The sequence below is a fragment of the Dermacentor andersoni genome, chromosome 2 (assembly GCF_023375885.2).
Source record: "Dermacentor andersoni chromosome 2, qqDerAnde1_hic_scaffold, whole genome shotgun sequence".
NCBI lineage: Eukaryota > Metazoa > Arthropoda > Arachnida > Ixodida > Ixodidae > Dermacentor > Dermacentor andersoni.
Genome location: NC_092815.1, coordinates 196674670 through 196692309, shown reverse-complemented (window position 1 = coordinate 196692309; position 17640 = coordinate 196674670).

Here is a 17640-nt window from a genome sequence, read left to right as displayed (position 1 = left end):
CGAAAAATTAAATAGATTTCATACTTTCTGCCAATTCCAGCGTAGCGCAGGATGTATTAATGTTAGTTAGGGTAAAGTCCAATGATCATGGGTTAGTGAGGTCTATGATTTGCCTCAATATGACACGAGAAAGAGTAAACTTGGTCAAGAAGCAACAGGCCAACCTAGACGCCGGCCAACCTAGAACAGAGGGATGATGACATAAATGTAATGAACGAAAAAAAAGCTACCCTGGCTTCAGAAGCAGTAGTTTAAGTAGGAGGTAAGGCACCAAGGCAACCACCAGAAAAGTTCTCCGAAGTAAAAACAGACTTCAGAAACGAACGACAAGTAATGCAAGCGTTCAACTCAAGAGATCAGATAGAATTCGTGGAACCGTCAAAACTTATGAGCAAGGAGAAAGTAAGGGGTATTTCAAATTTTAACGTGAGAAAGACTGAGGAAGCAGTAAAAAATGAACGCAGCATGAAATCAGTGAGAATAAAATTTGTGATAGGACAAGCCAAGACGTGTGGACTAAAATACAAGCAGTGTAATATCATCAGCAATTTCGAAGTTAGCGCAAAAGCTGCGGAAGCATTCTAGACTGGCCTGTACAGTGCCAAGAGCAGCCACGATAGATTCATTCATAGTAATAAAAAGGCTACAGACGCTCTTTCTATAACTATCGATTAAGTTAGAATGAAACACGGTAAAGCGGTAGGAGAAGATGCAATAACAGTCGATTTAATCAAAGATAGAGGAAAGACCATGCTTGAAAAGCCTGCAGCCCTTCATACGAAATGTCTCACGGCTTCAAAGGTTCGAAGAACAGAATAAATGCGAACATTATGCTGATCCACACAAAGGGATACGTTGAAGAATTCGATAATTATAGACCCATTAGCTTACTTCCATTATTGTATAAAGTGTATATTGTATAAAAATTAATTGAAGCCTTGCTATCCTCTTCTGCGCCTAACAATATATTCAAGCCGCCCTCTTTGTACTTCTCCTGCGGCCTTCTCACCCTCGCGCTCCTTTCCCGTCATCTTATAAAGCATGTATAAAAACGTCAAACAGCATTCGTTTTCATTATAGCCGCCGCCGACAAAGACCGTACTTGACGTCACTGTACTAACCTGTTAAAACCAACCTACCGAGAGTGGCAAGGTTGCCCTTGGCAAAGATAGGCGCACTCTTCGAAAAGCAGGCAAGCATTTCTGAGGCAGTTCCTCCCTGCTACTTTTACACCGGAGTGCGCTATTCCAACTGTCGGCCCCTTTCCTGATTTATTTTAGTTTGTCTTGAAGCAGACATGCACATGTGAAGTACCTCTAAGAAAGGTCCGAAATGTGCTAGAGGGGAAGTATAGACACCTATGGGGGAGTATTAATCGATAAGTATGTGATGTGCAGGAAAGTGAAACGGCGCATTGCGATATGTGTCTAAGCAACATCTCAAAAAGCGTAATCCTTGAAATTTATTTACACGAAGTGTTTTAGACAAAGCTTTTAAATATTTAGAAGGAATCATAGGAATCAATGTGCCTCGTGTGCATGGTTCGCAATTAACAGCGAAATGGCAGTAAATATGAGCGACATAGTACGTGAAAGTAGAAATGGCCAGATATAGATGCGATGGATTGGCCTGAGTGAATTTGGTCAGAAAAGTACGAGTCATGTTGAAAGATGACGTGGTACAATATATCTCTATGAAGATAAAGTACATAGACGTCATGCACGTGCTTGAAAATAGGAATAGCGGGGGTTTTACGGAGCAGAAAGAATTGAGAGGTTAGATAAAAAAAAAAAGAAGGTGCATGGTGAACCTTTTCGAAATTTGTGGACAAGAGAATGCTGGTGCAGTAGGCAATAAGTAAAGCACAATATAATGTTCCGCTTCTTGGCAGCCTGTAGGAGGCTGCGCAAATGCACCCAAGTCTCCGGAAATGCTAACAAGCGTCTCCAGAAGCGAATAAGTAAACCATGGTTTCAGTACTCTAGTTAAAATGCATATATTATTCTGTCCCCATCACAGCTGAACTGGTCACTTAACAAAGAGTTTATCTTTCTGCCGGTACGCTCATCACGATCCACTAGTGTATTGTGCTAGCGCATTTTATCACACTTCTTTTACCAGCGCTAAAGCGCAGAGAGACAAGGAAGATATAAAATTATATGGTCTCGACAAAAAGTAATTCCCGTACTTCTCTTTCGGCCGCGAGGTTAAAGACAGCTATCCTAGACAGACATACACGCGAATGTAGCGCCACGTTTGCCAATGAAGGACACTTAAGATAACGCCATTAAACTGTTCATCACCTCTCTGGCCTATATTCCTTCGGAGTATTGAACATGACTCCCTGTTTGGCCTTTTGTACCTTCTAGCTTACAATATGGCACCAGGAAAGCGGCACAAATCTTAAATTGCGCATCAATGTTCTCCTTTTTTACTTCAGATTGTGAGTTTTGGGTGAAGAGAGACGACACTACCTCGGCCCATACAGAGAATATTACAGAGAAGGCGAAAAAGTGTCAATGTTTGTTTGAACATTTTTGTTACACTGGCATGCAACTTTATGACGAGGAGCACTGCAACGAGCGTAATAGGTAATAGTATATGAAGACACGGTCTAATAATACCCATATCCTGATTACTTGAATATGAAAGTAATTAAAATAGTATTGGGTGTGGCAAGATTTCTACACGTGTTGGGTTTGTGCTGGAAATCTTAAGAAACTGTTTAATACGCTACCACTTTGCGTAGCAGGTTTAGTGAGCGTGCCGCGAACTGACTTCTTGTGGGGCTGTAAAAGACGTCTTAGAGGAGTGCTGAAATGATATTCCCCACTCTCAATTTCCTTTCGATAAATCAATGTCCTAAACTTAAATCCACTAAGAAAAACTGCCGAACCTCAGACTGTCATAATTAACTTAAAATGTGAGCCGCCCGAGTCCAAGGACTCGAGGTCGCCACCGAGCCTGGGGAGCTTATGGCCCCACCCCGCCCGAATCGCCAGACATTTGCAATAAAGTTTTCACTCACTCACTGCGAGCTTCTGTGCCATTAACTTCGGTCTTCTTTACCAGGATATAAAAGCGTCGTGGCGTCCACTCGCAAAACGTGGCCACGCGTTCGCACGACTATGCCGCGTTTTTACGCTCCCATGGTGCGCTCAGTCGCCCCCTCTGCGGCTACTTGTTGTGAACGCCGACGTAGCAGCACAGCAAACAAATGAGCGAGTTGGAGCTGGCGTCAAAGCGTTGCAATGTCCTGCACCAACCTCACCACTTTCCGCGTCATGACGTCAAGGCCCCGTAGACGCGAAACAAAAATTGACCGTAAAAATGTTACAATAATAGTACCTTCAGGGTGCTAAAGCATGCTCGTAGTATATTTCCTAGAATATATAGCACCTTCATTTCAAAGCAAAATAATGAACATGGTAAAAAAATTCTGTCAACATTTCGTTGAGGGTTATCCTGTTCGCAGAGATTACAGCTTGCACAGACCGCAGAGTTGGCGTGTTACGCGAAGACGGTCAATGAGAAATCGCCATCACAAGCAAACGAGACGAGAAAGCGGAAGTGTCCCGTGAACTTTAAAGGGGACGTACGAAGATAGTAGAGCTGCAAGGACGCAGTGACAGGTGGTGATGTTTGATGCAGTCGCACTGCGGGATATAGTTCAAGGAGCTGGCCGGACCGACATGGGCCTACGCTATGTGTTCCTGTTGGTCCCACAGTTCAAATTCCCATGTTCCAATCCTAGGCTTCCCCCCCTCTCTAAGAGGCCTCGCAGATGCTTGAATAGGCCTAACTATCGGCGCCAAATAACTATCCCGCCCCGTAATTGGCGTCTAACTACAGGTGCCAATTTTGGGGCGGCTGCGGTGCTCTCCCCTAGCCCCAACATTTTCTGAAGGGAGCAGACCCCCCCCCCCCTTTTTTTTTCTTTTCCGTGATGTCTAATACCCCTGTCACACGGACGCGGCTAAAGTCCTTTTAACTCCCTTCAAGCAAGGACGTCTTTATCTCGGGGGAGATGCGCGCCGTGTCACACGGCAATCCTTTAGCAAAGGAAGTTTAAGGAAGTTCCTGAAGGAAGTACTCTTGTTCCAAGCGTGCTCAAATTCCAAGTCAAGAAATCACCCTCATTTATATTAATTTCACTTTTACCTGCAATTATAACTGTTTTTATTGCATATAATATAGTATTTGAGCACTGACAAAGATATTTGAGTTAAGCAGCTACATTCGACTCTCGAACCGGGCGTTCTTGGAATGGCTGCTGCGTTTGCCCTGACTGTGCCATTTATTGTTGTTTTCGTCAACGCGATCGCTCGCCTCGCGCATGCGAATGAGTGATTCACGTCTTTCCCAAGAGGAGCGCCGCCGGCCGCCTATTCCACGAACGACGTGGACCGAAGCGGAAACGTGTGCGTTAATTCGCCTTTGGGAAGACGATACCATTGTTCAGGCTCTGCGCACCAACGGCACTGTCAAGACACGCAGGCAAGTCTAGTCGAAAATCGACAACTTGACTCGCAAATACAGGTGAGCGTCATCTTTCTACGCATGCATGCGCTACCGCCCAGCGATCGGAGTTGACAGCACTGAATGCAAAGAGGGTAGATGTTCTGCCGTTTTCATCTGCAGATGTTGGCGAACTGTCTGAGCAGTTTTCTCCCACTTCCACCTAGAGTTTAGTTTCTTGCTGTGCTAGCTGGCGTTAGTGTTGATGTTCATGTACATACACTGATAGAAATAACACTGTGCTGCGTGTACATTACGTCGCAAGCACATTACGTAGGGCAAACTTTTACTCGAGTCGCATGCTTTTGCTGTTGCTTGGTAATCATGAACTTACAAAATTTCGCATGCCACTAAGAACATCACCTTCATGTTTTCAGAAGCCATACAAGAATCTCTCTTGATATCTTTATTTCAGATCTTTTCAGGAATGCAGTCGGAAAACCAGCCATCGACGCTCATTTCAGAAATGCAGCCAGCCAGCCATCGTCTAGCCAACCTGCTATCGACATCAGATGACGAGCTTGGAAGCGTTTCAGGCGAGCCCGCTGTTGAGCGGGCTATGGAATATGGGAATAGGGACCCTGAAGGCCTGATGCAGACTACAGCAAAGCCTTCGAACTCAGTGTAAGTTGTAGTGAATGCCAGAGGCCACACCGGAAGAGAAAGCGTTTGTCCCAACAGCAGAAGTTCCAGGAAGCTCTCTTGGAACAACAAAGACAACTTAGGCGGAGCCTCCGAGAACCCAGTTGAGGACGAAGCCGTTGGTTTGAACACACACAAAACCTTTTAATATAACTAAAAAGGCTTAAGATAAATAGAAGAAAATAGAAAACATAAAAGAAACACTCAAATAGACGTCATCGCAGAAAGAAGCACACTTGGGGCTAGTATGGAGCTAACTAGTGCGCGAGTCCGGGCTTGCCACGACGGCACGGACACACAACATTCTCGACGCGGCGACGCGGCGACAAGCTGACGAAAGGAGTGGCGCCGGTCTCACCAAAGGTCGTGGTGTAAGTTGGTTGACCGGCCGTCCGGAGCTGGCCATCTCTGGTCTGGAGAGGTGAAGCAGGCGGCTTGGTGGCACGAGCAGACGGCGGCGGTGTTCTGGCCGGGCAGCTGGGTGCAGAGCTCGGGCCCGTAGCCCGACTGCTCTTGTCCTGCTCACGGGCACAGAAACTCGAACGCCGGCCTCGGGCAGCAGCCGGCACGGCAGGCGGAGGCGGCGTTCTGGCCGGGCAGCTGGCGTAGAACTCGGGCCCGTACCCTGACTGTTCTCGTCCTGCCCACGGGCGCAGAAGCTCACCGGCCTTGAGGAGATGACGGGATGCTCGGGTAGACGGGCGACGCACAGGAACAGCTTGGCAGGAGGCCCCGGTCGGGTGAAGTCCTGGTGGCTCGGGTCCGGAACCCGACGGCCCGTCTTCAACGCCCGCTCCGGTGGTTGACCTCCTCCTGGCGTCGCTTCCTGAACTCTCCCGGCGTCTCCCCTGCGTCTCCCTTGCTTCTCCTTTCTGCCAGCGCAGCACGCTTTTTCTTGTGTTTTGCCGATTAGTCATTCTCCGATTGGCTGCCTGATGCCCCGTGGTCTTTCCTAATTGGCTTGCTTTTCTTCTTTTAGTTGTTTTTCTTGCGCCGCGCGTTCACGTGCCGGACGCTCTTCGGCGTTGTCTCCAGCACGGAATTTCCCTCGGCGCGCGCACCATGTCGCGCACCACACATCACATAAGCCCCTTTTATTGCGAAGCAATACTACTTTAGGTCGCACTTCAGCCCGTTCCGTGGCGAGGCGGTGGTAGGCACCATTGACCTTTAGCGTGACCTCGCTGCGTGACGTCACACCACGTGACCTAGAGTGACGTCACACCAGCTGTGTAAAAACGGGGCCCCATCTCATGCCGTCGTGAGGCCAGGCGGTAGCCACCAACGGCGGCCTAACTCCCGCTCCTCTCACCAGGGGCGCGGCGCGGCGCCCGAGTCATCCTCGCGTGTCGCGACATCAGCAGCGGCCTCCTCGCAGCCGCCGACGTTCGGCGGTTGTCGAGCATCGAGAACGTCGTCATGGGCTACTTGGACCTCACGTCCTTCAGCTCGATACGGGCGTTCGCCAACGGCATGCTCAAGTCCGAGATGCACGTGGACGTGCTGGTGCTTAGATGATTCACTGTAAGCCGTAACACTCGCATAACCCAAGACTACCACCAGCCATAGTACCAGCTGATCCGAGAATAACACACTATTGCTTCGCAATCACCAGGCTTAACCAAGCTAAGCCACGGCCGTTTCTTTTAACAAGTTTTTCAGAAGAAAAACTGCCGCTCAGTGCGCGACATAGTTCACGCATGCTCGGAACACTACAGTCATGGTCCGTTCGAAAGAACTCACTGTACAGTTCACTGAGCACACAGATCAAAGACATGAAAGGAAAAGTCTAATTTAAGAACACCACAACAACTCTAAATAATAAGAAACTGTAGCATCAAAGGCTATCACAACACTATAAACCGTCAAGTTGAAGGTTACCAAGTCCGAGGTCAAAATCCGTGAAAAGCCATAAGCGAAGCATCGGCTGCTTTAGGTGACCCTTTCCCATATCAAGCGCACTAGACCTTTATCTTCTCTGTCAGAGTGCACTGGCCAGTTCGTGACCATATCGCTCTGGGCATTAATGTCTTTGCATGGCGTCGACCAAGTCACTGCCTGCGTTCTAAGGTAGTAAACATTGTAACGCGTGGTTGCCGCATCAGTGCCAGTGGTCGAACCACACACGACTGCATGAAAATACAAAGGATGTTCTGAATCCTTAAAGCCATAAGTTGGTTGGGTACACATGCCTGAGCTCTCCCAAGAGCGCATAGGGCCACAAGCAGTTGCCTTTGTTGAATTCAAGGAACGCAGTAAGGACAACTCAATACTATTTATTGAAACCGATCCTGGTTCCTCAGGAACCCTGATACCTTCAGGTCCATCTTGACCCTGGCGCAAACATTCCGACGTACTATATTGTAGCGTAAAAAAGCACTCGCTGCGACCTTCTCCCTTGGTGTCTCCGGCGCGAACTGAACTGGGACCCTCGGGAAACGTCACAACATTCCGCCCGAGAGCAAACAGATCACCGATACCAACTCTTCGTTGACCAGGGCCAATTAGGCCGCACAGATTCAAATCCTCACAGCCAATCGTTGGCGGACTTCGCCGAGGTTGAACTTGATGACAGCCGCTTGCCTGAAGAATTATGATCCAAAGAAAAGATGCACAAAAAACTACAGAGACATCCGTTGGGCATTAGACGAACTGGCGGCGTCTACAAAAAGAAAGCGAACAAAAGAGTCGAGAAGCATCCCCAAACAGTTTGAGCAATTAGGAGGCGCCGATTCCATCGCCTGTACAAAAGGGGGGGGGGGGGGGCGACAGCGCTGTCCGCCGGCCGGACCCTCAGGCGGAACGGGAGGTGCCGCGCGTGAGATTCTCCCCCCCCAACCGGCCTCCCGACTCGTGGGCAAAAAGACATTTGAGAGAAAAGCGGTAGGAAAGAAAGGAACACTGCCACACAGCACAGGCAACGAAAAAAACGTAAAGACAGCTACACGACACCTCACCCCTACAAAATTAGAGTGTCCCCACTCTTAATTAGCATGAAGCTATAAAACCATAAGCGCGCACACATTCAGAATAAAAAAATCTAGCGAAGTCTATACAGCATTCTCAATATACCATAGAACTCTCACACAGTTATAAGGCAATGTTACATCATCATAATGTGCAGAAAAGGCGAATAAATCTACAAAAACATATTTTGCACATGTGAAAACACTACTAGAACCTATAGAAAGACTGAGCTGCATATGCTCAGAAGTAGAACTGGACACAAAGCAACAATACGCGGCAAAAATATGTCACTAACTAGCACTGCGGGGCACACATCTGTCTGAAGGAACGAACAAGGCCACATACAGTTTTAACTAGTCTTGAGTTCACTCAGTCAACATCACTTGCGGTGTAATAAATCTCTGTGTCACTATCACCAGTCCAGAGTTCTTTCGGTTCGGTTTTGGACGGCAGTTCCCTATAAGGGACACGCAGAACAAAGTACACCTCAGTGTCGCTAGTTGAACGTTTTCTTCCGTGGTCACTGACGGGCGGAACTGCTGCGCCACCTGAGGAAATTATGGTAGGTCAAAAAAGAACCGACTGCTTCGTTTGAGGTGAACAAAACAACTAAACTTTATTTCGATAGGGATGCCCGTTGCCGAAAAGAATGAGGCTAAAGTTGGCAGTTTCTTCATACTCCCCCCGGAATGAGCTTCAGGTCATTCGTCCATGTATTCCATTGGGTACAACAGTTGAATCGGTCTTCTCAATGTGGTTCCATTAGGCATGCGCACCATGCAAGCTCTGATTCTTCCATCTCGTCCGAGAAGAACTTCTGCCACTTGTCCAGTTTTCCAGAGTTGCCTCGGTAGATAGTGTTCATGGACTAAAACGAGAGTTCCTTTCTTCAGTGCGCTTGACGAATTTGGCACAGCAAAATGTGCTGATCGGAGACTCGTCAGGTACTCCTTTTGCCAGCGACGCCAAAACTGGTCGACCATCCTTTGTCGGTATTGCCAACGACGAGTGAGTTGACCAGGGGGCTGAGCCACCTCTGTAGTGGAGCCACTGTCAGGAAGAGTGGTCAGTCGCTTTCCCACTAGAAAGTGCGATGGTGCTAGCGGTTCGGGTTCGCTCGCCTCCGTGTAGACGTAGGTCAAGGGTCTAGAGTTGATGACAGCTTCGATTTCAGTTAGGATTGTCGTGAGCTCCTCGAAGTTGCAGTAGCTGTTTCCCAATACCTTCTTCAACGATGTTTTTACGGACCGAACCATTCTTTCCCAGAATCCTCCCCACCAAGCAGCTTTCTCAGCTATAAATTTCCAGCGGATCTGGTGGCTTGTGAAGAAGTTGTGAATTTCTTCTCCTCTTATTGTAGTCCATAGTCGCCTTAGATCCTTAGAAGCGCGCTCGAATGTCCTGGCGTTGTCAGAAAAGATCACTCGACAAACTCCTCTTCTCGAGATAAATCTTCGAAACGCCATCAGGAAGTTTGAGGTGGACATGTCGGTCACCAATTCAAGGTGTATTGCCCTGGTCACTGCGCATGTGAAAATAACGATGTAAGACTTCCGGTTATTTCCTTGATCCTTTGTGTTCAGTGGGCCAGCAAAATCTACACCGGTAACATCAAAGGGTGGAGCTTGTGTCACCCTCTCACGAGGCAGAGGAGCGACTGGCTCAGTAGCAGCTCGGCTGTTGAAACGGTTGCAAGTCACACATTTCTTAAGCACCTTTTTCACCATTTGCCTTCCCCGCACGATCCAGTACATTTCCCTCAATTCGGTAAGAGTCTCCAGTGCGCCTGCATGCAGGAGACGGCGGTGGGTTGCGCTGATCGTTAGCTCTGTGAAGGGATGTCTTGACGGTAGGATAACAGGATGCTTCACGTTGTAGGACAACTCGGCTGCACTGAGCCTTCCTCCAACTCTTAGCACTCCATCGTCGTCGTGGATGACGCTGAGATCACGTATCGGAGAATCGCTTGGTATGCGTGTCGAGCGGCGAAGACACTGGAGTTCCTCTTGAAAGGCCTCGAATTGTACTTGAAGAATCAAACAAGTATGTGCCTTTTGAACTTCCTCTGTCGTAATAGGTCCTTCGTATTTTTGGCCGGGGTGTCTGGCGTTGTGGAAAAATCGTAAAACCCAGGCTGTCACTCGAACCAGTCTAGAGAGGGAGCTATATTTCTGCAGAGGCAAGACAGATTCCTTTACAGGCACGTTGTGAACGCGAAGCGTTCTTCTTTCCTCCTCTGCAATGATCATGTCAGCGGCGCCTTCATGCCTTGGCCAGCAAGTAGGCGGCTTCGAAAGCCAAGCAGGTCCATTCCACCAAAGTGAGCTCGACTTGAGTGCCTGAGGTGTGACTCCCCTTGTCAAAAGGTCGGCGGGATTTTCGATCCCAGAACAGTGATTCCAGATGTCTGGGTCCGATCGCTGCTGAATTTCCAACACTCTGTTGGCGACAAAGGGTTTCCATTGTTGGGCGGGACCTCGAACCCAATGCAACGCAATAGATGAATCAGTCCACAGATACCATTTGGCTATTGGAAGGCTCAGTGACCGCTCCAAATATTCCCTTAGTCGAGCACCTATCACCATGCCCATCAATTCGAGTCTTGGAAGAGAAATTCTCTTAATTGGTGCTACTCGGGACCAGAGTAACTTTTGCTTCCTTGACCCCGGAGATGCGCAAATATACAACTGCGCCGTAAGCTTTGGGGCTGGCATCTGTGAAGATGTGTACTTCCTTCCAGCTATCGTTGGGTAAGCTACCATATCGTCTTGGCACTGTTATGTCCGTTAAATGGTGTAGCTGGGTGTGCCACTGCGTCCAAGCTGCTTTGACTTCTTCAGGCAGAGGGGCGTCCCACTCAATACCCAATTCCCACAGTGTTTGAAACATCAACTTGGTTGTAACTGTGACCGGAGAAATGAGACCAAGTGGGTCATATATACGAGCCGATGCTTGAAGAATGAATCGTTTGGTGTTGCTGTTTCGGTCTAGGAAATCTAAGATGGCCTCCATGGAAAATGCTTGGTGATCTCTGTCCTTATCCCATACAAGTCCGAGGACCCGTGAGACACTTGTTGTTGGACATTCCACGTAGCCAAGGGCGCACCCGGTTCCTTCGTCATTGAACAGCTGTTGCAGCTTCTTGGAATTTGAGTTCCACTTACGCAGTGTCATGCTTGCTCGATTCATGACATCTAGTGCCCCTCGGTAGAAATCTGTAGCCTCCTCCACTGTGTTCGCTCCTGTTATGAGGTCGTCCACGTAAAGGCTCTCGCTGATGGTTTTTCTTATTTCTGGATAATCTTCTGTCGTGGACAGATGGTGGCGCACGGTGGCTGCGAGGAGGAATGGACTACTTGTTACGCCAAAAGGGACACGAGTCATTCTCCAGACCTCAATAGGAGGCTCTGGGTCTTCCTTCGTTGGAAGATGTCCATACCAAAGAAATCGGAGGGCATCGCGATCAGCCGGTTGCACCGAAATTTGCAGAAATGCCTTTTCAATGTCTGCACTTAATCCGATACGATGAATTCTGAAGTTCAGCAAAACCTTAAGTAAATCTGGATTCAAGTTCGGTCCTGGTTCTAGGGCTTCGTTCAGAGATATACAACCTGCATCGTGAGAAGATGCGTCAAATACGACTCTAATCTTGGTCGAAAGGCTGTCAGGTCTAAAAACTGCACGATGAGGCATGTAGTATAATCTGCTTACTTCGTTGTTGCTTTCTTGCCATGGAAGTCGTTCTGCGAACCCTTGTTCCAGGTACTGACGGATAGCCTCGTCATACCTGATCAGTGTCGTTTGATCTTTCATTAACTTCTTCGTGAGGTTAGTCAATCGCTTCTTTGCAACAGCTTTGTTGTCGGCGAGTTGCATGTTCAAGGGTTTCCAGGGCAGTGCTACCTCGTAGCGCTTGTCCATTTTTTCTACCGATGCCGAAAATGTGCTCATGACTTCGTCGCTTTCTTCGTTCGTTTGGGCACAAGAGTCGATAATTCCAATGCTCTCAAGTTCCCAGAACGATTTAAGCTCCTTGGACAAGCTGGTTGTGTCGGCGAACACTCCGGCACGAAGCACTGCCACGGTTGAACAGTAGGCAGCTGAGCTACTGCTGGGAATCGCTCCTTGTAGAGTCCAGCCAAATTCGGTCTTTACCGCAACTAGTGCGCCTTGCAGCTTCTTGACTTCACCACACACCAAACTCCAATAATAGTCAGCACCGACAAGAATGTCGATCCCGCTTCCCATCAAATGAGCTGGCGCAACAGTCATATCTGCCAGTTCATCCATGTCCGCTTGCACCTCTTTTAGGATGTCCTCAGGAACATGAAGCCGATCAGAGCAGATCTCAGGTATTTCCAGAGCTTCGATAGAGTGCTCTTTACGGTCGTAATGACTTCTTAGCCAAATTTTTACTCTTCTGCGCTTCTCTTTGATATTGTTTCCTGCTCCTCCGAATGGGTAGATTGTGATGTCCTCTTCACCTACAACCTCTAGTTGCAGTTCCCGTGAAAGTCTTTTAGTGACAAAGCTTCGTTGGCTACCTCCGTCAAAGAGTAGACGAGTGAGCGCTCTTCTTCGTCCCTCTGCCCATACTTGAGCGATTTGGAGCAGCACAGTTGGTACCTTTTCCGATTTCTTTTCTGTCCAAGAGTGCAACTCTGTGGCTTTATTCTCGGGTGGCTTCCATGTCGGGTCACACATCTGAGTCAGATGTCTTCTGCCACATTCCTTGCATTTTATTCTTTTGTTGCGGCATTCTCTTGAAGTGTGCCCTTTTATGCAGCATCGGAAGCACCGGCCAGCTGCAGTGAGCCTTTTCTTCTTTTCATCCAATGAGATCTTCGCCTGACAATTTTGAGTCGCATGATCTTTTGCAGCACAGAATGCACATGGATCGGACTGCTTCGAAGCACCCGCAGAAAAAAGAGAAGCTGCTGACCCTTTCTGAGGTTTGCTCTTTTCTTTGTCTCGATGTTTTGATTCTCTGGCTGCGAGATTACCAGGTTGCAGTGCCTTTTCCCGGCTCTCTACTTCTGTTTTAAGAAAAGCTTGCAAACTCTTGATGCTGATCGCGTCATCTTTGCTTGCAGCGGAAAGTCCCTTACGGTATCCGACAACAAGATCCGTTGGCAGCATTCGCAGGAGTGCGGAGGAGAGCAGGGCGCCGTAACTGTCTGTCTTGACTCCGAGCGCCGTGAGACCAGCGATATTGCGTTGCAGGTGGTCATAGAGTCGACGTAGGCCGATGTGCTCCTTTTCGTTCTGTACCGGTGGCAATTCGAGTAACTGAGTCAGGTGTTCTTGAATCAGCACGTCTCGTCGACCGAAGCGTTCTTTCAGAAGTTCGATGACAGTGGTGTAATTTGCCCCAGTCACTTGAATGCCGGCAATGGCCGCTGCGGCTTTTCCCGAAAGCACCGATCGCAAGTACAAAAACTTCTCTGCGTTGGAGAGGCCGTCGTTTCCGTGTACCGCTTGCTCGAACTGCTCCCAGAAGGACTGCCACTCCGTGGCGGCGCCGCTAAATCGTTGTAACTCGAGCTTCGGCAGTTTCACTTTGCACTTTGCCCCCGCCGGAGGGCCGTCGGTCTGCGCCCGCGTCGCCGCCAATTCTGCTTGTTTTCTTAGCAGGTCTTTTTCTGCTTCTTGGCGGAGCTTTGCCATGTGTGCGACGATACGGTCGTTGTATTCTATGGTCCGCACATAATTTAGCTCTGCGTCTTGGTCTTGTACTAAGGGCTCGATGGCGGCGTCCACCTCGTTTAGCTGTATTTGGAGGGCGCTAAGCCTCGCAGACAATACATTAAGAGCTCCTTCGTCTGCATGACTCTCCAAGAATAAGTCCGCTTCAGAAATCAGTTTAGTGACTTGAGCTCTCAATGCACTTCTTTTCAGTTTGAGCCGTTCCATCGTGGCATCAATGTTTAGAGTTCGCTTACCGCGATGGGGCTTGAGTCGTGGTGTCGGTTTCAGTTGGGTGTGGCGTCGTTAGGCCTTGTTGTTGAAGGCGCGCCTCGTCGACCGTTTTCTGCCCGAGGATCGTTGCTAGTTTTCCCCGAGCTCGTTGTGGTGTCGACGTCTGTTGACCTCGTTGCCTCAATGGTAAGTTCGATCGTTTTTCCCGGGTTTCGGCACCAAATATTTGAGGAAATTATGGTAGGCCAAAAAAGAACCGACTGCTTCGTTTGAGGTGAACAAAACAACTAAACTTTATTTCGATAGGGATGCCCGTTGCCGAAAAGAATGAGGCTAAAGCTGGCAGTTTCTTCACCACCCTGCGGCACTGTGGCTTCATCGCGTGCAGAATACTCGCATTCACCATCACTCTCGTCGTCCGAGTCGTCCTCGGGACATGTACGGGGGCGACGCAGCTTTAACCGCGCTCTGTTTACAATGTCCCTTTTGCTGCCGGTGCGGTTCACGACTTCCCAGTTGTTCTCCGCTACTTGACGAAGGAGGCGAAACGGTCCGTGGTAGCGGTGGAGGAGCTTTGTTGTTTTGCCGCTTGCTCGTGAGGGTGTCCACACGTAGACGAATTGTCCCGGTCGAAACACTGCACCCCGCCGTCGAGCGTCGTAGGCTTCTTTGTTTTTTGCTTGTGGGCCCCTCTCGCGCTTGGCTACGAGCTCTCTAGCTTTGCGAAGCCTGCGCGCCACGGCATATGCGTCGATGATACCCTCGTCACCACGTTGAAGGTTGAGGCTCGCGTCAATGGGCAAAGTCGGTTCGCGGCCCTGCAGTAAGAAAAACGGAGTGAAGCCGGTTGTCTCCTGTTGTGAGGAGTTGTAACCGAAAACAACATAAGGGAAGAATTCGTCCCAATCCCGGTGGTTTGCAGAAACATACATGCTGAGCATGTCTGCAAGCGTGCGGTTGAACCGCTCGCACAGGCCATTTGTCTACGGATGGTAGGCGGTAGTTGTGATGTGGTTACTCCCGATTACATTGAATATTTCTTCGATCAAGTGCTTTACAATTAGAAATTTCTGAGAGGTTTGTGTGGCACCGAATTGAAGAATTATTTCCGCTTCCCCCACGGGCGAGAGGACATTTCCTCCGATTCCTCTTATTAAAATTCCACTCTCTCCCAATTTTTGAACTGAAGCGATCTTGTGCGCGAGATCTAAGGAAACGACATTGACAGATGAGCCCGTGTCTACAATTAGGGTGCCGCTTGTTCCATTCGCCCTGACAGGCACAGAGATTAGTTGGTTTTCTGACAGTGTGCAGACTGAACTGCCAGGCGGGCCCCCTATATCCGGTCGTTCCCGTTTCCCGAGTCAAAATGCCGCTCCCCGTTACGAGTCGTATCTTTGCTGCCGCTTTTGGTCTTCGTACTGCCTCTGGCATTGACGCGCGATGTGGCCGAGGCGATGGCAATAGTAGCACCGAGGGCGCCCATCGTCGCCGCGGGACGTACTGAGAGGCCATGGTGCAAGCAGCTGGCACACCTATGCCTCTACAGCTTTTAGTCGGTCGGCAAGGGAGCCAATAGACTCAGCGATGGCCTTCAGGTCCATGTTACCTGTCGAAGCGCCTTGTCGGTGATGGTAGGTGTCCGGCACGCATGTCGACACGGAGTGTTGGTGCTCGTAAACGGGGAAGCTTACCAGAGGGTGCTGTGCTGCGTCGGCGACGACGGCTGGGCCGTTTGGCTCCCTGGGAATGGTCGCTGTCCACGGCTGCGGGCCAGTGGGAGGAGGGTAGCCCTTCGAAGGCGTCAAATGGGCACGGGCCATCAATGCAGCGTGGTTTATACGCTGGAGAGATTGCAGAAATTCTGCACAGGTTGTGGGATTAACAAGCATCATCTTCTCCAGCGTACCGGCCCGAAGTCCGCGCAAAAGATGACGCAAGCGCTCTTCCTCCTTCATGGCTGGGTCCAGTCGGGCACAACGTTGCAGCACATCGTAGTGATACTGCTCTGGGCTCTCAGACGGCAGCTGCACTCTGTTTTCCAAGCGCAGGTACGCTATCTCTGCTACGTGGCGGCTACTGAAGCAAAATTTCAGCAGCGCAGCCCACTCCTCCCATCTATTCGGGGCACCGGTCAAAATTTTGGTGGTGTACCATTTTTTCGCGTCACCCTCCAAAGCCAAATAAAGAAATTTCACCTTGGTGTCATCGTGCCAGGCGTCGAGTGATGAGACGTGCTCATAGCAAGTTAGCCACTCCAAGACTGATTCTTCAGGGGTACCTTTGAAAAGTGGGGATCCGATGAAGGGTCTTGATGTCGCAGCAGTTGGAAGGTGGGCCATTGTCGCAGCGTCGTTCGTACCGTTCTGGCTTCTCAAGGTTGGGCTCATCACCGTACAGGGAGTCTTCAGTACCCCGCACCTCCACCACTTCGTGGCGTAAGAAAGTTGTCCGCTACTTGTTCCGCGCCGGAGAGATGAAGCGAGCACACTGGAGATCCGTAGACATTTCCTGATTTGATTTATTTAAACTTTGGTTAACCAAGTATAAGCATTTACGCACTTGTACAATTCATAACTGCGACATCTCAGCAGCACTCGCTGCGACCTCGTCCATCGGTGTCTCCGGCCGAGCTGAACTGGGACCCTCGGGAAACGTCACAACATTCCGCCCGAGAGCAAAGAGATCACCAATACCAACTCTTAGTTGACCAGGGCCAATCAGGCCGCACAGATTCAAATCCTCACAGCCAATCCTTGGCGGACTTCGCCGAGTTTGAACTTGATGACAGCCGCTTGCCTGAGGAATTATGACCCAAAGAAAAGATGCACAAAAAACTACAGAGACATCCGTTGGGCTTTAGACGAACTGGCGGCGTCTACAAAAAGAAAGCGCACAAAAGAGTCGAGAAGCATCCCCGAACAGTTTGAGCAATTAGGAGGCGCCGCTTCCGTCGCCAGTACAAAGGCGGGGGGGGGGGGGGGGCGACAGCGCAGCCGGCCGGCCGGACCCTCAGGCGGAACGGGGGTGCTGCGCGTGAGATCCCCGCGCCCCCAATCGGCCTCGCGACTCGTGGGAGAAAAGACATTTTGAGATAAAAGCGGTAAGAAAGAAAGGAACACTGCCACACAGCACAGGCAACGAAAAAAACGTAAAGACAGCTACGCGACAATATGTAGCCTGTAGGAGGTTCTCAGTTCTAACTTTAGTTTTCTCAAGCATGCTTTTGCATGGTAGCTCTGAACCTTGCACCAACCAGTCATCGCCTGCGCCGGGCCCACGCAGCACTGGTTGAGGTACGGAAGCAATCTGCTTCTTGTCTTGTGACCTAATATCAGTATGTTTGCCTACAATGGCATGATCACAAGTTGTCTCTCCTTGAGACACTTTTTGCTCGCTGAGGCCTGACGTCAAGTCGGAGGGAACCCTCGGGTTGCCGCTGCACTGCTGTGCTGCGTCCTCAACTGCGGATCTTGTCCCTTCGGGGAGAGCATCTGCGAGTGATGAATCTAGGCATTTGATACTAAGGCGTATCCCGCGAAGATCCTCCTCCAGACGTGCCCTCTCAGCTGCCTGTTCTGCCACATGCCTGTC